We start from the raw sequence: 26,207 nt of genomic DNA, 5'->3' as shown, positions 1-26,207 counted from the left end.
ACACAAATATAGCAGCAGGGCAGTTTTCCTGCTAGTATGAGCATGTAGGCACGTGTGTAATTGCTACATACAGAACCCCCTACCTTTCAGTCAGGACTTTTCACTTGGAAAAGCTTCAATATGTGCAAATAAGCTCAAAGCATCCATCCATCCATGGTACAAGCCACTTCCTCAGACTTGTGACTAAATGTATTCTTCTTCCAGGAGAAACACTTCCAGTGTCTGTCAGACAAGAATTATGCACAAAAATGATACCTTTCTCTTTTTTAAAAAAAATTAATTTTAATAATAAATTTTCAACTTTTTAAAATTACATTTTATCTCAAACATCATTAATTTTTTTTACAAACTCTTGGAGATCAGGGTTTTAACAACATATGGTATTTCTTCATCTAAGATGGAACAGCCTACAGATAAAATTGTGACCTGCAGTACTGTGTATTCAAGACTGCAAGTTCATAAAACTACAAACAGAATTATTTCTTCAATAAATTGAAGATGATAAATTGCATGGAACATTAGACTCCTGTATGCCACCACACCAGTCCCTTAAAAATGAGGAATGTGGCTTCAATGTCTTCACAGGAATTCTTGGGCTACACTGTCTCAAATTTTCACTCCAGAAGAAATATGCAGCTTAAAAGAATTTAGGACTGGGAAAGATCATACACATGCTGAGTGATTCCCTTAAAATATGGCCTACTAAGAGAATAGTGATGACTTAGGGACGATAGAACTGACTTCTCGAAGGACGTCCATTTGGCATTCCATCACACATCAGCTGCATCATATCAGTATCTGCTTCTACAGAGCTCCATGATTCAAATGAGTAATGTTCAAGAAGTCTGTCTTTCTCCCACTTCATGATGGGTTTTTTCTGGTGGTGATGCTTTAAAATTATGTTTCAGGACCTCATCCAATAGCATACAGCTTTTTTCTCAAGCAGAAGACATCCAGGGTCACAAATATACAAACTGGTCTTCATGTCCACATCTTTATAGCAGAAGTATGGAGTTCTCCTGGATGTCAGAAAGTGCCGTGGTGCAAGTGAAGCAGCTGTAGTGGTCAATAATGGTCCTACGGCGCAGGCTGATGGCTGAAGCTGAACTGCGAAAAATACCAGAGTAGAAGAACCTGTCAAAGAATGAATATGGTAAGGTCATTCCAAATTAAGGATACTATTTTATCATCTTCTGTAAATAAAAGCCATTCATTAGGAATTTAACATACTAAAATTGCTAAATAGAGACCTTGTCAAACCCATGCATACTCTGTACTTATTCCTGGCCACTAAACTTCACAAGGTACTGAGATGATCTTGTCCAGTGCTACTGTGACCCTCTATTATCCTATTAGCTGCAATAGGATTTAAGAGAGGATTTAATCATTCCTTTTTTAAACAGTTGTCTTGACTTTGGCTGCTAAAGAATAGGAAATATTTCCTAATTAATCTTCCCTTTTTGACTTTCTTTAATATGGGTTGGAAACACCACAGCCAGATTTTTACATCCCACCTTCCCAAGAAACCACAATCTACATGAACTTGGGAAGGCTGTCTCTGGAAAAAAAAAAAAATTATGTGATACTTTCTCATGGCCCAATTTGGAATAAAACTATGGCAGTGCAAATGAGAAAGAAAAGTGGGAACATAGTAATTCTTCCTGAACTGAAGGGATAAAAGTCTGAGTTTGCTTCAAAGATGACTTCGTAGATTACTGAACCAGTAATTCCTCCATACTGGCCACATCCAAAACCACTCAATTAAAATAGGAAACTTGACCATGCAAAACAATTTCGTATTTAAATAGATGAATAATGTTCATTTCCATTGAATGAAAACTTTTGGCATTTTAAACCAGCTCTTATGAGAAGCAGACCCTTCTCCCTGCTTTTTAGACCTCCAGCAATCATTTGGAAAGCCATATACAATCTTCTGCATATTCTCTAACCAGTAGACCTTGAAATCAATGGCATCAGCAGAACAGAGAGAACACCCTTACTTTTTGTTGTTGATTGTGAAAGTTCTCCCCATTTAGAATATTAATTTCTCATCCTCACTTAAAGAGCAAGGTTCTGACAGCTACTGCCAAGCCCAATGCCACGTGAAAGCACATTTGGCAACCTCAGGAATGGGACTGAGCCCTGGGAAGCTCCTCCAAGGCTGTGAGAGAAAAGGACTGCAGCCATTACTTTCTCCCATTCTATTTGCACCTCCTTTAATGGAGGAGGATTACAACCTCATCTTTTCTCTGCCTCCTAAATGGAGTTTGGTTTTATAAGTCAGGCAATTGAGGTATCTGCACAGCACTCATGTGCCATGGAAAAAGGGTACCTCTGCCCTAAGAAAGGCAAATAAATTGATGGAGGAGGGAACATGTGTTGTCTCTCTCAGCTTGTAAGAATTTAAGCACCCTGCTTTGAGACTGAGTGTATTTGACCCAAGATGAATAAAAGTTCTGTGCAACGTAGTTTCACGTGCCTGTAGCCATCCCATCCTGCACATTCAACACTCCCTTTGAGAACCTCACAAATCTTAAGAGAGGCAGAGAAGATTGTGTGACACCAGCATGGCTGCCTTTTGGAAAAACTGTCAAACCAACCTGTTGGAAAACACCCCTTTTTTCTAAGACTACAGCCACACACACACCATATACAACCATCTTACTCCAGAACAACTCTTCTAAGCAGAGCTTCCCACAAAACCATAAGAACAACCAGAGACCTCTGCTGCTCTGTGGGATATGTGAAGAAACCTTGGCTGAATTAACAAAAAGAGTTTTACAATAACATCATTAACACTCTGCTACTGACAAACTGATCAGCACTGAGCACCCTCAGAAGTGCCATTGACATACTCTGGTCAAATAACCTAAGACAACACCACAAGTGAAATAGCAAAGCTGCCAAATTCATACCACAGTGCCTTACAGAGGAAAGTTTATCAAATGTCTGTGTGTTAAAAGGAAGCTTTTCACCCCTAAGAGTTTATCATTCTGCTAAGAATGCCAAGAACTGAATTCAAGGTGTAAAAGGTAATCAAAGAAGTGAGACAAAGCAAGACTTTTTTCCTATTCATATTACACTGAATAACAAGTCTTCCTGAGCAACAGCTCAGGATCAAGCACTAGCCTCTAGCAGAAAAGTAGGGGTTTTTACAAGAGACTTTTTTTGCTTCTCCTTCACACAGTAGCAGGGTGCCTAAAACACTCCACCTCATTTGCTCCCATCTCTGTGTTTCTCATTATCCAGCTGTTCTCACCCTGTGATACAAATGAACTTTCTCAGTACTCTAAGAATCCAGGACAAATTTACTACTAATCTTGTTTTGCCACAAAATATATCAGACAGTAAGTGGATTAAGTTTCCATATTCTGCCTTACGTATCTCTCTTAGCATTGATTAATAGGAAAAGATTTGAAACAGCTGATCACTTTATAAGACAATTTCATGTTTGGTTTCTCTGCCTGCATTTGCCCAGTTATTGCCAGTTTTGATTCAGTGGTGTGAACATCAGATCACTAAAAATTACAAATCAGTCACTGGAAAGCCACCATAAGGCAGTGTCTTTGATGAGTGGTCATGAGATCATGACTTTTCTAAAGGTGCCTATGACAGTTTTGCCAATCATCCCTGAAGTATATCTCACCTTCTCTCTTCAATGGAAGTGCAATAGGAAGACTTAAATTTGGCTTGTAAACCCTACTGTAGCTCCAGTAAGTGTTCAAGAACTGTAGCAAGATGACACATCAGTAAGCAAATAATAAGAGACAAAATGAAAGAGTACTGCTTCCTGGAGCAGATTTTTCTAATTCTATGAAGATTAATATTTCGCATGTAGTCTTTTCTATGAAGTGAATAGGATGTGACCTAAGTGGGATGTACCACTGCCTCTTGGAGAATTGCATCTGAATTCCTGAAAACACTAATTTTCTCATTTTGCATGGAGAGAGGGAAAAAGAAGATCCAGAGTAAACAACTTTTATTGAATGTAGAATAAAACCACCTAGGAAGTGGATTTTAAAACAAAGACCTAAGGGAAAAATTTAGTGTGCAATTTCTATCAGAAAACATAAAAAGAAAGAAAAACCAAGGGACACTATAGGAAGGAAATAACCACAAGGCTTTATGTGTGCATGGCCTGGATGATGAGAAACATTGAAAGAGTGATGCTTAGATACGTGGTACAGCCAATCACAAAATAATCTCAAAGCTGTTTGTACAGAACTATTAATGCAACCTGCTTAGAACAGACAAAAAAAAGGGGATACTGCAGGGCACAAACTAATAAGTTGTTCAAAGGGACCAAGGCAAACAATGCATTTTCAATCTGCTTTCACAAGAGGAGAGGAAAAGAGTAGAAGCTGCAAGAGTGAGAGAGGAAAGTAAAAAATGTAAGACTTGAGATTTCTGACATGTCAAGAGACTGCAAATGCAAATATACCTCTGAATAGAATGGTAACACCCTCTGACCCATGCATGTATTGATAAGCATTACTCTAAGAAGTACAGGTAAACAATTTAGCTTAACCAGGGAGCAAAGAATAATGCAGAGCTCAAGGGAGTGAAAAAACTATTACATATTTTTTTATGTTATTGTATCTATTCTCATTGTATTAGTCTGTATTATTCACTAAAGTAAAATATATTTTATTAATCACCAAATTGGTAACTGTAATAAACAGGAGCCAACAGACATATTTGACATCAGTTATTCTTCATAAGTCATAAATAATGAAAGGAAAACAGGGATTCTTCCTGGGGAAAGCTACTAATGCATTATGTCTAAAACAGAGTGGGAGCAGTGAAAGTGGGTTTGTAAGAAGGTTACAGGCAATCACTTTGAGTTTCTGCTTCCTGTTAGAACTAAGAAAATATCTAAGCTATACTCACTGAACATAATTACAGATGCTTTCAAAGATCTTTAAATATTTAACTACTTAATCATCACAATATCTCTATTAAATAGATGTTTCTTTGTACCTCCAATTTACATGAGGGAAACATCTTTTATAGCTTATTTTTTTAAATGGTTTTGTTTCTTTTATGAAATGTTGGAAATTGAAAAAAAAACCCACTGTACAGAGGCCTCTGCAGGTGCAGCTTTGTAGATGCAGACACAAATGAGAAGTTTTCTGCTCTTTGATTACTGCTGCCAGTCAAGCCAATATTCACTACAGGCTTCAAAATGTGGAGGCAATTAAGTAAAAGGACAAAACCATATCTGCAAATTTCAGCAGAGGCTCCTTCAAAGTTCTGCATGGAGAAGAAGGGCCCTGCTCACGGCTGCACACCTGGATGTGCCAAGAGCAGACTTTGCAAGTTCTTGGCACTTCAGCTCCAGCTGAATCTATTGAAGGATGCTGCTTTTCTGAGCCGAATTTCCAAGGCAGAGGGAATGAAAGGAAGGCAACAGGCTTATTTTAAACTTGACATTTCAGCAGTGCAAATCTATAGAATAATTGGAAACACTTGCAACAAGCATATAACATTTATCCATACATTTTGACCAAAGAATTACTGGTTGATCTAGCACTAGATTGAGAAGCTGAATACAAAAGAATATAGAAATAGTATAGCTAGATGAACGAACTTGGATGTTCCTAGGGCATACTATTTTTTCGTAGAAAAGCTGAAAGATGTCATCTGTACCTTAATTAAATTTTTAGATGTTCCCAAATGCAGAGCAGTTACCAGACAGTGAGAGAGAAGAAAAGGAGAAAATGGGGCTTCTTCTTAATGTTATTATGTATTCTGCATGGGTATTTGATAAATGAAGCTGAATCCTAAACGAGATGACATATAATCATGGTTTTTTTAATTTAAAAATAAAAAATAAACAAGCCAGATCCAGAAAAAATAAACCCTAACATTATTTGTTTCATTTTAAGCCACTCCCTAGGACTAGGACAGGACTACTGGGTAACACAGAAACACAGAGCACACACATCACACAAGCACAAGAGCCCCCATATTACTGAAATAATATAGTGCAGACCTTGTGGCAATGGAAATGCTTATATTGATTTACTGAGCTGTGGACAGGGCAGGCTCAGCATGAGTTTGAAATTTAGGATAAAACTTAGTCAACTGGAAAAAAGCAAGTCAGGCAGTAATACACATGTAATAATAACACTCATAGAATAAAGTAATACGCTGTGATTAGGAGCATGGGAATGAGAATTTACAGGATGACAGGCAATGCTGCATAAATGCAAGTGAAAGTAATTTAATACATACAAAATTGCAATTCTGCAAGTATTTGACAACAATGAAAATCCTGGAGAGGAACTATTTGCCAGAGTTGTTTACAGCACTGCAGTTACAGAGGAAAAGACAAAAAAAAGCCTGGCTAGATGTTTTCTTCACAAAACATCCAGGAAATTCAATTTTCAAAAAGGTACAGTGGATGAAACCACAGGATAAGTTTGCCCAGGATCACTGTTCCAACATCTCTACCAGAAGGCTGTAAAAGAGGGCTTACTCTGCTTAGGAAGCTCTTTTGGTGGGTGACACACTTTTAGTCAAAAAGAATTATTACGCCCTCACTATTCATTCCCTACCTGGACTGCTGACTCATTGTCCAGTGCTACAGAACCTGTGCAGTGAGTGACAGACACTATTGTATCCAAACTCTCAGTGACTTGTCCCAGAAGTAGCATTTTTCACCTACCTGATGCTCACATGATTAGGTCAGATAACACTCCAGCATTTTTGCCCTTCCAAAAACCTAAAGCAGCCATAAAGGCATCTTGACTGGCTCATTAATTTGAATTTAGAGCTGGTTTTCTTTGTTAGTGTCATTAAGTAGACAAACCTTAGCTATGAACCAAGAAAAGTTGGCCTGCTTTGTACTGATGCAAATGATGACTTGAGCTATGAGGCTGAACAGGGTCTGATACCTGCTTGGAACAAAGTGGAGGACTCAGTGATATGTGCTATTATATATACAGGTGTGGAATTATGTATACGAAGAGATTTATGACCCTTGCTACACCAGCAATCCTTGGGCAAGATTTTTGAAGGCACATAAATAAGCCAGCAATGTGGCTAGTGGGATTTACCGAAGCACATGCAAACTGTAAGAATTCAAATTCCACCAAAAGTCAGTGTGTGCAAAAATATTTTATAGATTCTAGGAGGTTCCCTCCTGCCAATACAAGTTCCTATACATCTGCACTGAAGACCCACGAGGGTGCTGTGAGACAACATATACCACACCATGGTTTCTTATAAGGCAAAAACATCTGGAAGCTGTAAATATGTAAGATTTCAAGTCTTTGGTCCACAAATCCACCTGAGTTAAGCTGAAATTAGTGGCACCTAGGGACCCATGTATTTTTGTACATCTGGCCTAAAAATTTCATGCCTAAGTTCTTTGTCATAACAAAGTTTATCAAAGTTTTTAGTTTGTTTCTCAGATGTGTGTGAAGTATCAGGCAGGTTAGTTAATAACTGCAGATGCTGTGTTTGGTTTAGGGATCCTGTGTGGAATTCAGTCTGAACTAGGCTGAGTAGAGTCACACCATAACTGCTTCCAGATGCTCATGGAGTGCAAGATGGCTTCTACAAAATGAAGTAGAGAACAGATGCCTGAGGGGGCACAATGCAATCAGAGATGACACTTTTCAGATGAGAGGCAGAATGGAAACAGTGATCTATTGGTTTGGCCTGGAGCAAACTTCATAAAGGACCCGGATCTGTGCCTCACCCAAGCAACTGAACCTTTTCCTGAATGTTTAATCTGATGTTTTTATTCTCTGCTTTCTAAGGGCTTCCAGAAAGGCAAATTAATAGGATTATGCCAATTTCTGAACTTGGTCAAGCCTCATCATTGCTGATAGCTCATTACAAAGTGGAGTTTCATAAGCAGACAGTGTTCCCTGTAGTGCAACCATCTTTTCTGAACCTTTCTAGGGGCAATCAGCATCCTGGGAGTATAAAAGGAAAGATTACTTCCAATGTGAATTTGATGTAAAAGCAGGGCCTTTCAGGAGACACACACATAACAAATGATTACAGAGTGCTCCAAGAAGCCATGGGATATGCCTACTGCTAGCAGTGTGTCTACTCCTAGCTAAAGGACCATTAGCATTCATGAAAGGCTGACTCAGAAAGAATAAAGCATCATCTCAGATGTAAATGACACTACTCGAAATCTTCTTTACTGAACTCACGTTTGGTTTACCTGATTACAACTTTGAAAACTGTTGACTCAACATAGTTTCTCCAGTTTAACAAGTTCGGGGTCAAAGCCATATGCTCTGACAAGGGTGAGATATGAAAAACACTCCCTGTGACATGGTACAGAAGCACAAATCTGTCTAACGCAATTTAAAGACAGGCACTGGCAGGCAGTGATGATCAGCTGGCAAACAGCTCTGTCTCAGGACACAAAGGATAGAAAGTGTGCAAAAGTCAACATATGCCAAATAGCACCATCTTTTTTCCACTAACAGGCTTTAATTATTGAATACAATGGAAAACTGTGGCAATGCAAGGCACTACTGCGTGGTAGTTATGGGAAGTGCTGACATTTAAAATAGCGGCTAATAGTGTTCTCAGTTGCTTTGAGGAGAAACTAAACAGATGAATTAAATTTTCCCACATGCAAATTTCCTCAGGGAGGTCCAACATGTCTTGAGGAAGATGCTGGCACAAGCTTCGTTGTATTTTGTTTCAGTCTGTGTTGAATGCACTGCATAGGAAGAACGTGAGCACAATATATTACTGAAGGACATTTGAAGAGTGAGAGCGTGGCCACTTTGACTTACAATGTACACAGGGATACATTCAGAATTGTAAGTACAAGACTAATAGGCTCACCGAAGATAGGGATGGCTGAAGGGAAGAAAAAGCAATCACAGAAAGCAAAATTCAATAGCAGAACAAAAGTCTAGTAACTGGTTTAAAAGGAGCTTTGCATTTCTGTGGGGCATGATATGTGAGTGGAATGTCTTCAATCAGAAAGTGCTTTAAGATAATTAAAGCATTTTCACACTTTTAATGTTCTCTAAATGACTGAAAATGTCAAGGTTGCACACATTTGAAGACTCCATAACACACACACACACACAGATGCAAAATAAAAAGAAATTATCAAAGTCCTGATGCTGCCAAATGTTGAATGTTTGGTGAGAAGAGCACAGTGCACACCACAGGAGCAGATCACATCAGCATGAACTGATACAAGTGCAGGCTGCAGTTATCTATGCTGAGTAATTCTGCACTCAGGGAAGTTGATCCACATTTATCTAAGAAAAGAGGAGAAAATAATTTGTTCCTCTATCTCCAACCAGAGGGTGAAAACACCAGCTCAAAGACACTTGCATTGAAAGAATATATCCATAGCCTACACATGCACAGAGATAAAACCTGACATCTGTATTTATATCAACATGCAGGGCTGACTTTGAGGTTACTCTCACTGATCCCTCAACAGATGAGCCATAACACTTGCATCAAGGAGTTACTCAGAAACTACTGAGGTTGCACCTAACCAAAGGTCAGGGTGGGCCCTCACAGAAAGCAGGGACAGGCAGCTGGGGGACTATAGCTGGCTGATTTTTCCTGATATAGGTAGATCACATATTCTAGAGACCAGAGAGCAAAGAGGTAGATAGGGTTGGACATGTTTTTGTCCATGGAAAGTCAGCAGAGATCCAAGGTGTAAGTTTAGTGGGAACTTATAGTCAAACCAAGTTACTGGTTGGGATATCTCACAAAAATGTGGGATAAAGGGAAGGGTCTCGGATGGGTCAGTCCTGAGGAAGTATTGCTTGCTTCACCAGCAATACTGAGAGATTCCTCAGCAATTCTTCATGGCACCCTCTCCATAAGCCCAAACTTTGCGTTTAACTGTCCCCTGTCTCAGGTAACAACACAGGCAAACCTAACCCCTGAAATCTGGCTATCAGTGCTAACAACTGGTTTTCAAGCTGTGAGGAAACATAGTTTTTACTATGAGTCGCAGAATAATAGAATCATTCAGGTTGGAAAAGACCTCTAAGATCATCAAATTCAATTGCTAATCAAAAAGACAAAACAAAAACAGTTGTAAGAATGTGTCTATTTTACTAAAAAAAAATCAAAATTTTGCCATCTGATTGAAATAAGAACCAGGTATATTTTAGATTTTGTTCTGTTTCAAATTGCTTCGTTTTCTCTTTCATTTTCTCTTATATTAAAACACAACCATTTTTCAAAAGTCCTGACTGCTTTCTCTTCCCTTACCTCTCCTACACAATATACTGAATGCTACAAATGAAACAATTTGATCCTTTTCATGATTTTACATTGCACATCTTGAATAAAATAGAATGTTTTCGCCATTTTTACACACAGCGTTTTATTTTTTCTTTATGAATATCACAAAAAATCATGTTAGCACTTCTGAAATTAGATGGTTTTGACTGCTTATGGGGTTTTCGATCATCTCAGGCCTAAGATACAACTCTGAATTCCAGGTTCAGAGCCCTGTTACTATAATACCCTTCCCCAAACCAGCTCCTCACAGTTCTTGCAGCACAGGCTGTTACTCACTCTCTTCAGACATGGCTTTCTCCAAAAATTAACCTTCTCACAGACACAAAAAAATCTCCAAAAGTGTTTCTAGAGAGAAAAATTTCTTACTTGCTGGCAACCACCACAACACTGCCTGTGGGAGGCAGTTATCATGGTCCCTATTTCACAGTTAGGGAAACTGAGGCACGTATTTCAATGATTTGGCAGTCTGAAAGTTAGTGGCAGAATCCAGTCTGATACACAGGGACAGGCAGAATCAAGAATCTACAGATTTACTGCATGCATCCAATTCTTTATGATAGGGATTCATATAAATGTAGGAGACAGCCAGGTTCCTTCTCATGACTGTGAACATTCCAGCTACTCAGTACAGACTGTGACAAATGGTAACATTGACTTGAAGGAGTCTTGTGAGGAGGCAACATTCAATTCATTTCTTTCTGCAGTTGCAAACAACTTGTGTTACACTGGGGAAAATCCAGTGCACCTTCCAAATGCATTTTACCCATCACAAAAAGTAATAACTCTGAAGTGATGCATTAAAAGCAAGTGAGAGTATAAGCCAGAATGATTTACACAAAGAACTCTGTCACAAGCAAATGCAGAACTTGGGCTTTCACTTATCTTGTGCCTAACTAAGATGGATTTTTCTCTGAAGGGCTGGATGTAAGGATTTGTAGCAGGAATAACAATGTATAAAATATAGTCCGGTTCACATGCTTGTCTACCCTGCTGTTGGGGAGGGACAACCTACACTCCTACTCCTTTTTTTGTAATTGACCTTCACCATTTGTTCAAAGCTCCTAGACATCCAGCAGCCCAGTCAAATAGGAGCTGCAATGACCCAAAGACCTTCTCAGGAGGTCTCATGGTATTCCCAGGAGACAGCTCCCATTCAGACTCTTTGAGAAAGGAAACTGGCATTTCAGAAGCTCAGCCAGTTTCTGGCAATATCTAAAGCAGACTATCAAACATATCAATCTATAGGGACCCCCAAAATAACTTAATCATCATATTTTTGGTGCATTTTTTAATAAATGTTTTCACTGAGAAAGAAGCAGCCCTCCCAAACCAAGAAGTTTATGGGTCTTGTATCACTGGTTTTGGCAGCAACTGCAGTCAGACAAGTGGGTATATTCAATATCTCTGGAATGCTATTAAATGCCAAGGAAACCATATAATAGTATCCAAGATGTTGTCAGTAGTTTTCCTGTCCTAGTTCTCCTTTACACTGAGCTGAGCTGCAAGAATGGAATCCCTAATGTGTCTCCCATGTTAAAAGACAAGAGGAGTGTCTCAGGGGAGGGGAATACAGTATTGCCATTTGAAACAGTCAATGTGGAACAATTATAATGAAAATTCTGAATATTTTTGAACACTTGATAAAACAGAATATGTATCATTGGCCTGCCTTTCAAATGGGACTCAGATCCCTGCAGGGAAACACTTCTGTAGTGTAGTGTTCAACCTCTAAAAAAGAGGTTATTTCTTCCCACTGATAATAAAAGAACCCTCAGACAGACAGCTCAGAGTAGGTCACCATGGACCTCTAAAATCTGGATTGCTGAAGCTCACCCTGTCATTATAACTTCCAAATACATCAGTTATCAGTAATACTCATAATGTGACTGGATGATACTATTCTTCTTCACTATCCATCATTATTCCACCCTATCCAAAGGCAGCTAGACCACTTACACACACATATAGAGAGAATCTCTCTTCATTCTTAGTCTTTACTTTGCAAAACTGTGCCTCCTTTCATATAAAAATAAGAAAAAATCTGAAAAAGACAAATCAAACCTGAGATGCTATGTACAATCATTCTCATGGCCTCCTTTCACTTATGCATCTCCTTTTCTCCTCCTCTTCTCATGGACATTCCTCTTCAAAATTTTAATCATATCACTTTTCTCTCCTTTGCTTTCTATGCTTTTCTCCTTTTCACCTTTTTTTTTTGCCCATGTTTTCTTCTGCTCCTCAGTGGGCTGATTTTGAATTCAATTTCCTCATGCCATTGCCTTTACCTTTTTGCCCTGTTTTTGTCTTTGAATCCTTTCTCTGCCCTTCCTTCTGTGATTTCCCAGAACCCTTCATCAGAACTCTGAGAACATCTCCCCAGGAATCTCCCCCAATCTTATTCCTGCCTTTTGCTGTTACATTGGAAAAGAAAGCTTGTAAGGCTTCGTTATCGCAAACCTATGATGGTATCTAAACTATTTCATTACCAGCCCAACTGGTCTCAGTGACCTGCATACCTCTGCACCATTTAGATGCTTATACTAAGCATATGCAACATAGAGTCGTAGAATGGTTTGGGTTGGAAGGGAATGTCCTAGTCCCAGCCCCCCTGCCATGGGCAGGGACAGCTTGCACTAGCCCAGGCTGCTCAAATATAAAATATTTACTTACATGGATGGAGACACTGAATCAGAGAGAAGGTAATATTCATTAAGTCAAAGAGCTATTGAATAGCCAGCATACTGCAAGAGATTAATGCTTGGTCTAAGACATTAAGACACTTCATTTTAGCTGAATGACTGAAATATATTGAATGAGTATGAAAAGAAAAGAAGTACATGTGTTGAGGGTAAAGATTAAGCCCATTCACATCCTTTGAGGGACTTGCTAAAGATCAGCTAATGCTTTCTGCTAGGAATAGACTCCCTTTGATGCATGTAAACCTGAAATGTAAGACAGGCACAGATAAAAGAATTCCTCAGAAGGTGTGCATCAGGAAAGCACTTAGAGCCATTCTGCAAGATAAAGGCAGACAGAGACTTCTCGGATTTAATCTAGGTGTAGGAAGAGGTTTTCATTTCTTCACTTCTGTTCGTAAAAAACATTTCTATATAGTCCATTGGTCTTAAGTAACCAGTTTCATTTTCACATTACCCAAGAGCATTCTCCCAAGGAGAACCTGAGTAACCTGAGGCACTGGGACATCTTTAGTGCTTTAGGAAAGAAACAAGTACCTTAAAATTATATTGTAAGCAGAAAGGGTCTTTGACATGTAAAAAGACAATAACAGAGCACAGCTAAAACAGAAGAGTCTTGTATGAACTTTGTAATACCGTCCCTTATAGACTCTTTGCATAACAAGCCTCCTCTAACACCATGCATCCCAATCCTATTTTAAGACTCTTTCCAAACTCCCATGACTCGCTAGCAAAGCCTGGATGAGCCACTGAAGTCTTCATGTCACTCTTCCCACTGCACACAGATGATTTTTCTTGATTACTCAGAATGTGACCCACAGACCAAATCCTCTGCAAAGAGCTGTGAAGCCCCTCCACAATGACAGTCAGCTACATCTAGAAATACAGAAGAGTATGAGGAGTGCCTAGCTGTGTTCTTGATTCACACTCACCTCTATCAACCCACTTTGAGCAGAAATTCAGCTAGGAAACTAGTAAAGATAGAGATGTGCCTACATGGAGGGACATACAGAAAATGCCAGCCTTACATTCTGAAAAGAATTTAAGAAACAGTTACTGAGTAAGTGGATAAGTGTCAGCACAGACATCTCAAGGACCACAGCTTCCTGGCCATAAAGAATCTTGTGAGAAGTGAACAAAAAGAGACCAGAGAAGACTGTTCCACCTTCTTTGGCCTCTAAGGAAAACATTTTGATGTCCCATACCTTCAGTAATTCAGAATCCAAATGAGATCAGACTTTACCCTCAGTGTTGATGGCAGCATGTTTAGGATGATAGAATGAATCATCCATTTCTCAAGAATACCTGTTTTCCATTAAATTAAAAGCAGCTGTTTCTTCTTAAGAGGAAGATAAGGCTTGGTAGTTATTAAACTTGCAGTAAGAAAAACAGAAAAGGACATAGCATCAAGAGAGCAAAATAATTTCTTCAGGTAAAATGAGCATTAAATTAGAAGTTTAATGATCCAGTGTAATAATTCTCTGAATTCAAGAAAGGCATGTGGTATCCAGCTGGCCAAGAGCAATTTTGACTATGTGCCACCACAAATGTAGACTCTCATTTAATGTCTGTGAAACCAGACCAAAACACGAACACAAATTTCACACCAGTCAAGTGCAAAACACTTATTTGGTTTCAGGTCCTTGAGTCGATCTTTCACATGTTGCAGCTGACAATCAGATGCCTTTCCAGCTGTCAAAACGTGACCTTATTTTCTGCTCGATCTGGTCCTGAGTCAATGACCACTGAGTGGCTGAAACTTCTGAATTTCTGCTGAAATTTCTGAATTTCTGCTGTAAATGAACTGTAACTGAGATTTAGTAATTGGGAGGAGAAGGCCTTTTACCTCAACAGAGAAGGAAATTGCACTTGCCCTACAAAAACTGCCATTTGATTAAATCAATAAAACTACTGCAGAAGAAACCTCCAGATTGGTGAATGTATGGAGACCACCAAGTCACAGATTATATCTGCATTTTTTTGCTTTTTGTGTGTGATTTTTTAACATATTCCTAATGTATGAAAATAAAAAAGTGGATGTAAACTTTCCATGGCACGTGTTCTGGCTGTTCATACTGAGAACACAAAGTAACTTTAACGGATACCTTTTTTGTTGCTCATAATGCATTGCCACATGAGAGGACTGTTGCCCCCTCAAGAGTCAGATGTCCCTATTAATCTTCCCAGACTGTAACTTTCAATTTGTTCTCTTCACTTTCAGAGAGCTGAAAAAGAAAAGAAAGGAATATCAGCTCTTGTACTTCATGATAATAGCTTTCACAAAGCTATCTTTCTTACACAGTACTACAGCCTTTCCTTCACTTAATAAATTCACGACAATTGGCAGACACAAACAACTTCGTGCTTCAGTATAATTAAAAACTAAAAGCAGTAACACTGTTTATAATGAAAATGTTGTGCAACTTAGTAAAAGGGTGTACTTACCATGAGCTTAACTTTGTAGATGGAGAAATGTCTTTGATCCCTGTGACATGGGCCAGGTGGATGAGACTGGCTAATCTTTTGGGCATCCAAGGACATCACATGCAAAAGCCGCTGGCAATGAAGTGTGGGAGCTGGTTCCATGTCTGGTTGCTTTCTTTTTGAAGCTATCTTGAAAATGGAGAGATTTCTTTTGCTTTTTTATCACCATCTTGCAAAAGGCACAGATGCAATTTTTGGCATGATTTCCCTTTCAGGGTATTGTTCCATTAATGTAAGTATGAATTTTGGATGCATTTTCTTTCTCCTCTCCTGTCTTTCAGGCTTACTTAATCTAACTAATTCCCAGAAGTAGATAAGAGGAATGAAAGGAAGAGCAATACTGCCTCTTATTTTCCAGGATTTTTCTATTCTGCTTTTCTGTCTTCATTCTCTAGGTTTCTCCATGAAACCAGTGTTTCAGCTGAAGACAGGTTGTTTAAAAGCAGAGACACTTCGATGATATATTTCCAAATGACATGTTGAGTGTTAGAACCAACTAACCACAGAGAAAAATCTTCCCCTTCTCATTTGATAGGTATGTGTTTACCAAATATAACATATTGAGTACAAATGTACAGGGGAAGACAAGTCTGAAGAAAAAAAGCAATCAAATAAACACTGTGCATATGAAACATCCACAGCTATACAGATGAGATTGTTGTTACCAAGCTTCTACAGAATTATCCACTTGCTACCTACATGGTGAGCACAGCATCACAGTTAGGGTTTCACCAACAAGTCCAGTTTGGAGAGGAACCTCTTTCAGTGGACACGCTCCCTGGCTCCCACTCAGGCATCATGGCAGAGACACAGGCATCTATGCCAAATTCATTCATTTTCAGTTATAGTGTTGACCTTCACCATGAACTACACCCAGAAAGGTTTGCATATTCAGGCGACTCAGAGCTAAACTCATGGAAGATTTCATTTTTAGCAGAGCTGCAAGTAAAAGAAAACAAATAGGGTCGAGAGCAGGTAAGAAGCACTTGTCCTGGCCAGGTCAGCAAACAGCCTCTGACTCTTGAGAAGTGGACTTAGGCAAACACACTGAGCTGGCTATTCCATCTCAAAGGTTAACAGTTCAAGGACGGCAGATTATTTTCCTTGGTTGGAAGGTTGTCTGCTGGCACAGGAAAGAATCTAATTCAGAGTACTTTTCTGAAGAACAAGCTCCAGGGGTTCCCCATGACACAGTTTTCAGGTGTAAAAGGAACAACAGCAGCAGAGCAGAGACTGACTTTGCACTGTCCCTCAGTGCACAGTCAGTGCTTCCCAACCACACCGAAAATAGTTGTGTGCTACTGTAGCCGAGTTAGAATTTCATTTTTCAACACTCAAACTAATTATTAACTTCCATGAGAAAGCTACAGGTCTTTGGCATATTTATAAGCCTAAATTTTGTTGGATCTTACAAAAACAGGTCCAAACACCACTGTGCCCACCTTTCTGTGTGTCTTCTTTAGAGCCTGCCTCTGCTGGATTGTCCACCTCTTCTTACATTATACTATAAGCTCCTTTAGCTATAGCCAAGAAAAAATGCTTTCACTGTCATTTGGGTGATCAGCATCCTTTTCAAGCTTGATTTAGGCCTTAATCAATTAAGACTCAGTGCAAGCCAATGAAACTAGAAACACAGGGATTCCTGTGAAAATTTTAGAAGTGTGTTCTTCCAGAAAGTTTGGGTATCTCTGATGTGTAGTCAGTAAAACAAAGCAGAAAAAGATACAAATTTACACCTATTTCAAAAAATGTTGTACACAAGCATGAGTCAGGCATTGTTGCATTTTACTTTACTTGGAAAGACAGAAGAGCAGTTTACAGAATTCAGTTAAGTTGGAAATTAACTTAGAGAGAAGGAGATGATTGAAAATTCAAATTTCAGAACGTAGCCAGAATGGAAGCCTGTGCCAGTCACTTGGTAGCTTGGTCAGCACCATGCACTGAAAACAAGTGGATACATACATCTCCATTCCCCCAAACAGGAAACTGTTAGCCAGCTACTGCCTAGTCCAGAAATATATATAAAATGCCTTTATGTTTTCCCATAAGTATTCAGAAAAGAAACTGAAATCTACAAATTGAAAGAGAGGAAATTTAGGTTAGATAATAGGAGGAAGTTTTTTACTGTGAGGGTGGTGAGGCACTGGAACAGGTTGGCCAGGGAGGCTGTAGATGCCCCAACAATGGCAATGTTCAAAGCCAAGCTGGATAAGGCCTTGAGCAACTTTTGGTCTAGTAGAAGTTGTCTCTGCCCGTGGCAGGGGGCATTGGAACTGGATGGTCCTTAAGGTCCCTTTCAAACCCTTAACATTCTATGATTCTGTGATTCTATGGCCAGAGTACCAAGCCTGTCAGAGTTGAAAGAATGTCTGGATGCTGCTCCTAGTCATATGGTTTCCTTTAGGTAGTCCTGTGAGGAGTAGGGTGTTGCACTCAACAATCCTTATGGGTCCCTTCCAATCTGATGTATTCGAGGATTCTTTTTCAGTCAACAGTCCTTGCCAAATATGAATGTCATTTACAAATAATTTTAGCTATTGTCGATTCATTTAAAAAAGAAATGAAGAAGAAAAATCACTTGCAAAAAATTTCATCCAGATGAGGATTCCTGAAAATCCACTATTTAAGTTTATGGTTAGTTTAAATCAGATCTACTCCATTTCAGTCAAAACAACCACCTGTAGGTTCTGCTACCCTTTAGCAATGTATAAGTAATAGCCTGAACGCAAACTCCTAACAGAAAAAGAAATATAAACTATTCATGGGTTGTCTATATGAGTGCAGATATACTTCTGAAAAGCAAACAGGAGGTCTACAGGTCCTATAGACATTCTGACCCCAAATCACACAGTGATGGATAAAATGCTTTCTTCATATGCTTTGCCCACATTTTTCCTGATATATCTGGGCTTGTGCAAGAATTTCAGTTTCAGTGAAGGCTTTCAGGCAAGCAAACAGCAATAATTTAAAGCCGCCAGGAACAGAATCAGTTATAAGCACAGGCAGCTGCCTGCAGCATCACACCCAAGAAAACATTTGGGTCCTTGAAGTACTTGCTGGAAATCCAGATGATGCCTGTATAAAATCAATGACTTGTTACTGACCACAGAAAATTAAAAAAAAAAAAAAGGCAAAGCAATTTAAACCAGAAATGTGGAATAATGTGGAGAAATACATAAAGAGTAAATACAAAAATTAAACCCCCAGGAAAATAGTGAAAAGAAATGGATTGAAATATTACTAGAGTTTTATGACACCAAGGAATTTAGGATTTATGTTTAGGATTTATGTTATTACGTGATTTAGGTTTTATAGTGCTGAGGATTCTACTGAAGGCAGCATCCTAGATAAAGATACCTACACATCAGATTTATTTCCTTTTTGCTGCCACATCCGTGTCTCCATTTAAAAGTGAGAAAACAGGAAAACAATAAAAAGGTACAATGTCATGACTCAGGAGTGATATTCCTGTTTCCTGATACCCCATTTGGATCCTTCAAACAGTGAAAAAAGACAACATTTTTTTGGACCACAGATGCATTTGAGAATGTCACTGTTTCCATTTGCCTTTTATTACATAAACCAATGAAATCAGCATCAGGGAGACACTCTTCCAGGTAATACCCTCTTTTGTCAAAAAACCCCTACTTGGCTGATCTTGTTCTCCCTACAAGCCCCGTATCACTTTCTTCCTTAGACCATGGTTGCGATAATACTGCCACTGCTGCTATTTAAAATGCCCACTGAGTCAGCACACTGAAACTTGAAAAGATTTGTGTATATATACAAGGTGGTTTAGAACTGACAATATTTTTGCCAGATTCTTAATGGCACTTTTCTTTAAGATACTGTGTTGCTGAATCTTTCTACCTTCTACTCACTATGTCACCATGCACACTTTCTGCTTTGCTAGGGGATGAAGACAAATTGGAATTTAAGTGTCTCTTGCATTGTAATGGGTAAACATCAGTAAAAAACTGCAACAAAATGCAAATCTCAAGAGAATTGTTCTTTCCACATGCTCTGAATATTGCTCTTATCTTTACCAGCAAGGAGTCTACCTGAGAACAATCCTGCAGGTTCCACATGGAGCACTTCCCAGGCTTAATCAGAGAAATTCCAAAGTTCTGTTTGCCAAGACCTTTCTTCTGCTAGACACAGAGCCAGAGGGGCTGAGATTGGAAGGAACCTCTGGAGAACACCTACTCCAACCTCCCTGCTCAAGCAGGAGTAACTAGATCAAGTTCCTCAGAGCTGAGTCCACTCAGGGTTTTAATATCCCCAAGGACAGATTCCACTGCCTCTGTTCAACACAAGGACTGGACACTGACACACAAAGACTGCATAATCAGTGACCTTCACAGCTGACCAGAGAAGCAAGTAAAGTTAAAAAAACACATAAAATATGTATAACTTAAATTACACCATGACTTGCAGTTTAGTACAATAAAATGCTACCCAGTAATGTCCTTGAAATCACTGAAACGGGAAGATATGTCCCAGTATAATCAACCTATTGCTTTGATGTGACCTTATGATTCACAGTTCACATGAACAATATCCATTTCATGGTTTCACTCGAATAAAAATTTAATGAAATAATCCTTTAAAGTATAAATCTCTGGTTTCCTGCTTACTTTTATGAGCTAAGTAGCAACTACAATCTGCACCCTACAACCATGCTATAAAGCATCCCAGAGGTTGCTAGCTGAAACACTGCTCACTTTAAATATTCCAGCATATTCAGAAAGAACTTGTTGATGGTCTGCATTTCTTTAATACCTGATCAGAAGACAAGAATTTGCTGTTTCCCAAGGGACACCCTAGTCTCCTGCCATTAGGTTAGTATCATTGTTCAGAAAAAACACCATGATGTTTATCATCTTAGGATCAAGCTGATAAAATTCACTGAAAGCCATTTAAAAAGCAACCCGACCCTTTCAAAACAAACTCTAACTTTTCAACTCAAGCTATTTAAATGTCTGCAAGGGGAAAAGTTTTGTTCCTTGTTTCAGAGGACAGCTACACCACCCTGTGAGTGCCAAGAAGCAGCACAAGCTGATGGAGGCTGCAGCAGTTCTGATGCAGAGGGGGTCGGCACCACCAGCACCACTTCTGAACAGCAGCCAGGGATGGGGCTCGTCATCTCCCCTGCACTGCCCATGGTTCTACTCACTGTAAGTACAGAAAACTGATTTCTTTCTGCTTTGCTTCATAGAATATAGTCTTAAAATGTTCAAACAATATTTAGACACAAGTATTTTCATCTGAGAATTCCCCAGTCTTGTTCTGGGATTTCACTAGGGGAAATGTTGCTTTTGGATGCACCAGATGTGAAATATATTGCAAAATCCTTAAGCAGGCAAGGGTTTTCTGGAGAAATATAGACATGCATTTAACTTACCATACACAAAGCTGGGAAGATTCTTCACCACATTATAGCACTGCAAATGCATGAAATAATTTAAAACGTGCCAGTGAACAGAATCTGGCCTATTCTCTGTGCTGTGTGTTTACTTTGAAGGAAGGTGAAAAGAGCAATCTCTCTACTAAATTCCTTTTGAACATGAACGTCACTGCATTCACCTCGCTGAAACATAACTTAGGTTAATGGTGCCACCTGGTGACAAGTCTTACTCGCTGTTCCCATCCCCTGTCAAGCAAGACAAAAGAAATGTATGCGGTGTAAACCATCCCTCAAGAGTAACCCCCCCAAAAACCGCATCACCTGCATTAATTACTTGTCCTAAGGAGTGCAGTGTATTGTACACAGAGAAAGAACAACAAACAATAGGAAATAAAATATTTCTTAACATACTTTCATTTTAGACACTATCACCCACTTCGGTTTATTAGCTTGTGAAGAGAATGCACTTAATAAAACATGAAGAAAAAAGAGAGAATTAACATTAATTTGTTGGAATCTCCTGAGGATGTGGGAGCAGGGCACTTTCTCTAGCTCAAAACCTTCTTGTTTGCTGCAGTGATGTGTGAAACTCTAGCACCACCTTGTAGGATTTTACTACCCCCATGACTGCAGTCCCTAAACAAAAAATTGAGTGTTAGAGCACATGCTCTTTGCACCTCACCTGCTACTAACAACTCACAAGAGAAATTAATTATGAAGCCATAAACTGGTCTGTGCATCTCTCTCTGCATTGCAACACTGCTGAATACAATCACAAAACATTTGATAGGCGGTTCCTTTTGCATGGTGAGACTCTTGCCCTTTTTGCTCAAGGTACATCAGGATTTATGCTGCAGGTAACAGTACGTGGTGGGGGAAAACACCTAGGGCAAGGAGGGGGCAAGCATGGATAGGTCAAGAAGGGCTGGAATCCTTGCTCAGGCAGAGACAAGGTCAGGGATGTAGCACATCAAGGACCTGAAGCCTGTTTGGTATCTGCCAATGAGTATAATCAACCTTATTATATTACTTTCTGTCTTGCGTATAAAATAACAAATAGTTTACAAATTGATACCTTCAAAAACCTAATATTTAAAGAAATTGGTAGAGGAGAGTAATAGAAATGGAGATGAGAGCTTCTATTTTGCAGGAGATGCCCAGGCATAAAGTGAAGGAAGACACAAAACATCACATGATACAACTTAGAGTTGAAATAACATCTGTACAATAAAATAGCCAGAATTTGAGTTATAGATCATATTTATGGTTTCTCTACAGCTTTGTTTGCATGCAAAATACAAGTTCCCATCAATCACTGCACAACCACCACTTTAATTACATTACAGTAACAGCTTACAGGTGAAAGCAATCATTTTAGGAGTCTCACCTCAGCTTTACTCCTACCCAGTTGTCACAACACCCTATTTACAGCTGCAATCCTGCACAACAATTCCAGCAGCACAACTGCTGACTAGTCTTTCACATTTATAAAAAAGAGAACACTTAATAGAAGGCAGTATACTTGCTTTACAATTTCCTGTGCTCACCCAAAATTTTCTAATTTATTGCTAAACTCAACACTTTGGAAGGGCAGCTGATATTACTGGACAACTTTCAGTGTATTAATGTGCTTTTGAATAGAGAACAACTGCATCCCTTCACCCCCCGGGACCTTTTACTGACTGGTATTTCCCTTCTATGGAACCTAATGAAAGACCTCCTTAATTTAACAAAATAGGAATATCTCAACTGAAGGATGGATACTCTTCTCCTAGAAGCCTACTTCACATAATAGTCACATGCTGCAGATGCAAATTATACAAGTATCCATATGCTTCATTTATATGACTATTTAACCAAACTAGCATAATAAATATGTCTAGTTAGATACTTGCAGTAAGTGTGCAGCTGTCTGAAAGGAGGTACAAAATCACCATCAGTGAAATCCAAACTGCAGCTGCCATTAATCAAAGCTTTGCCCTTGAACATTCATCGTTGGGATACTGCTGTGACAAAGTGGACTTTTACTGCTGTTTGGGATGGGAAGATTTTACTTCCTTAAGATAACTCGAGTTTTCTAGTGGTGCAGATGCTGTGAAAAAGCCAGTTTTTATGCTTGGTCTCAACAGAGCAAATGAGCAGAGGAAAGATCAAAATATTATAGAACACTACGTTATCTGTAAAATGCTGAAGTATTGCACAGTATGTAGAAAATCCCTATTGAAAGTATTTCTGTTTGACAGAAATAATTGATATTTCTTGGATCAATGAACTAGAGATAATGCAGTCAGGAGAGATTTGAATGTTAGGCCAAATGAAGATTTTTATGATATTGAAGTGGTGATGTAGAAGAAGCTTTATTCAAGATGAGGTTCCATGTGTAAAGATACGCTGCTGCTGCCAGGCCCTACATCCTTTGATCAGAAAAGAGCAGCGCTGTTAAAACTATTCACCCACTGTATTGACAGGGATGGAGGGATTTGCACAAGCTCAGGGGATGAAACCAGAGCAATCCAGAGAGCTTTCTCATGGTGAATATGGCAAATATTCATATCACAGAATCACAGAATCACTTGGGTTGGAAAGGATTTTGAGAGACCATCGAGGCCAACGTCCCAACAATGATCAAGGACATCTTCTACTAGATCAGTTTGCTTAGAATCCAATCTAACCTGACCTTGAATGTTTTCAGAGATGGGGAAGCTGCCACCTCTCTGGGCAAACTGTGCCAGTGCCTCATCACACTCATTGTAAAAAAAAAAAAATTTCCTTTTATCTAATCTAAATCTACCCCCTTTTACCTTAAAACCATTTCTCCTTGACCTATTGCCACAAGTCTTACTAAAAGGTCTGTCCCCATCTTTCTCATAACCCTCCTTTAAGTATTAAAAAGTCACAATAAGGTCTTCCTGGAGCCTTCTCTTCTCTAGGCCAAACAGCTCCAACTCCCTCAGTCTTCCTTAATTGAAGAGGTGTTCCATCTTTGTGATCATTTTCATTAGTCTCTTCTGGACCTGCTGTAACAGGTTCATGTCTTTCCTGTGCTGGGACCCCAGAGATGGATGCAGCACTGCAGGTGGGGTCTCACCAGAGCAGAATAAAGCAGGAGAAACACCTATCCGGCCTTGTTGGTCATGCTGCTTTTGATGCAACCCAGGACACAGTTGGCTTTCTGGGCTATATCAAGGCTTCACTCTACCATTCCTTTAAAAAGATGATTAAAAACTTTCCAAAGGCTTCAGTTTTCATTAACTCTACGAGTCTTAATTTTTATGCAGTAACTAGCAGCTAACCAGGGTTCTTCACAGAGGCTATACAGGCCGGTGGATCTACTTGGATGCAGTAAAGTCAAATTTAGCCACAAGAACAAGGTGTTGAGTGACAGCTATCAGGCATATTATTTAGGCCAGACAAAAGATGCTACTCTCCCATAAAATCTAAGGGGACAACCTCTGCAGCAACCTCTGCAACATCCAAAGAAGAGACTGAAGGCATATTCTGACAGTGATTGTGAGATGCCACCCAATACCAACAGTACACAAGCTGTGCCATGTCAACTACACACACTTGGAATCACCTTCTAGTGTTGAGCTTGGATTAATACTGTAAAATTCTCCTAGCCTCCAGAACAGAGCAGCCATGCACACTGATTTATGGGGATGATCTCTGGGCTGTCTGGGAAGAATGCTGGTCAAGTGGGGAAAATCTTGTCAGAAACCATTCAAGCTATTTTATGTGTAGATAATTGAGTCCCCCATGTGGAAATACGTGTTCCCAGGTTAGTTCACTAACAAATACATTTCCAACTAGATTTCAGCTGTCAGTACATTCTTAGAGAGTGGTTTGTTGGACAGTGAGTGTGCACATGGGCAGTTCATTAACTTGCTGGAAATCGATACTCCTGCTTGCCTTGCAGTAACTTTGTCATGTAACCATACTTGAAGTGAACTACTAAGAATTTGCTGACTGCAGCTTCTTCTGAATTTGTGAGCCATCTGTTCAGTCCCAGCACTTGTGTATATTGCTTCCACATGAGATCTGCACACTTTACTGGATGCTGCTTTATGAAAGCCTTATCCAGTTCATAATGAGTAGAGAATCTCTGTCACCCTCAGCTGTGAGATCGCACCCAAGAGGTTTGGAATTCACTGCTTGTGCCATTGAGAGCCCTTAAAGATATAACCCGTATACAGCAAATTCTTGAGATCTTTTTACTGCACTATGGAAATTATACTTCCAAGCAAAAAAGTGTTAGCTAGGAATTATTGTAAATTTATTGTTTAGTGATGGACTCCTCAAAACCTTCTTCTTTGCCAAACACTTGTCAAATATCTTTTGGTTTGGGAAAAGCATTGCAGTTTGTGGCACAGTTTTAGTATATGGCAATAAATGATGAGCAGTGGGTCTGAGATATGTGACTACCATATCTCTCATGTCCAGTGATTTACAGGGAAAGCAATGAAAAGGAATTGTAATATTCTCTGAGGCTCTTTTGCAGAAAAAAGAAGATGTCTGGCTGAGCAACTATGTCAAACTATAACATTTTCCTTTTTATCATGACTATTTTTGTACTACTGTTTTTTCAAACACATGATGAGGACTGGCACTAAAGACACTGGTGGAAATTGACAATTTGAATGAATCACAATCCTAAAAAAATGCATTTGAGTTTTGTGAAGAGATTTCTAAGCAGGAATATCCATACATCCAAACTTTTGGCAGAGCTTAGCATGTATTTCCCTTACACAGCAAAACAAGTCCTGTTTCAAGGAAGCTTCTTCCAGAAACTTTTACATCTGATTTTTCTGAGTGCAAGTCTTGCAGAATATGAATTTGGACTGAGAAATCTTGTCTTTCTTGTATTTATCCTTAAATGTGGTGCTGGATGAGAGCACTTTGCCAGCACGGGTTATCTCACAAACCTGGTGTAACCATATAACACAATTCTTATTAGAAGGTATTTATAAGTCTATTCAAATTTGTAATCCAATTTGAAAATGCATTTATCCCATTGAGAACTGTGTATACATGTCCCAGCTTTCCTTTGTCTTCCTCTCTAATCCTTTACTTATCATCCACACTGCTTAGCAAAAGTTCAAGGCTGGCCCTATTCTTTACCCAGACATCCTCCAGTACCTTAGGATTGTCTTGATTTAATGCCAGCTCCTCATTTAAATGCAAAATGCACCTGGCATAACATTATTACAGCATTATTACTGTATTGTGCCTCACAATCCAATCCCAGTGAAACATAGATTTAGAAGAAACATAAAGATTTTAGTTATAGGCTAGATTTTAGTTATAGGCTAGCTGTGTTGAAATGGGTGGAATAGGAAAGAATTTGGGCCCAGTGAGAG

At 39.1% G+C, this 26,207-nt stretch overlaps 1 protein-coding gene and 1 long non-coding RNA gene across 12 annotated transcripts in view; both read right to left on the bottom strand.

The window, feature by feature from the left end:
* DLG2 (discs large MAGUK scaffold protein 2) overlaps positions 1-26,207 on the bottom strand; it is a 1,005,290-nt gene that overhangs the window by 943,469 nt on the left and 35,614 nt on the right. The gene's annotated exons all lie outside the window — the stretch shown is intronic.
* Positions 274-17,528, bottom strand: LOC108447066. The gene is made up of 3 exons (XR_001862450.1): positions 15,405-17,528; positions 15,065-15,184; positions 274-1,134 (listed from the first exon to the last, which is right to left on the bottom strand). It is a non-coding gene; the product is annotated as an uncharacterized LOC108447066 (long non-coding RNA).

The sequence above is a fragment of the Corvus brachyrhynchos genome, unplaced genomic scaffold, assembly GCF_000691975.1.
Source record: "Corvus brachyrhynchos isolate BGI_N302 unplaced genomic scaffold, ASM69197v1 scaffold44, whole genome shotgun sequence".
NCBI lineage: Eukaryota > Metazoa > Chordata > Aves > Passeriformes > Corvidae > Corvus > Corvus brachyrhynchos.
This window is presented reverse-complemented; position numbering and strand designations above follow the sequence as displayed.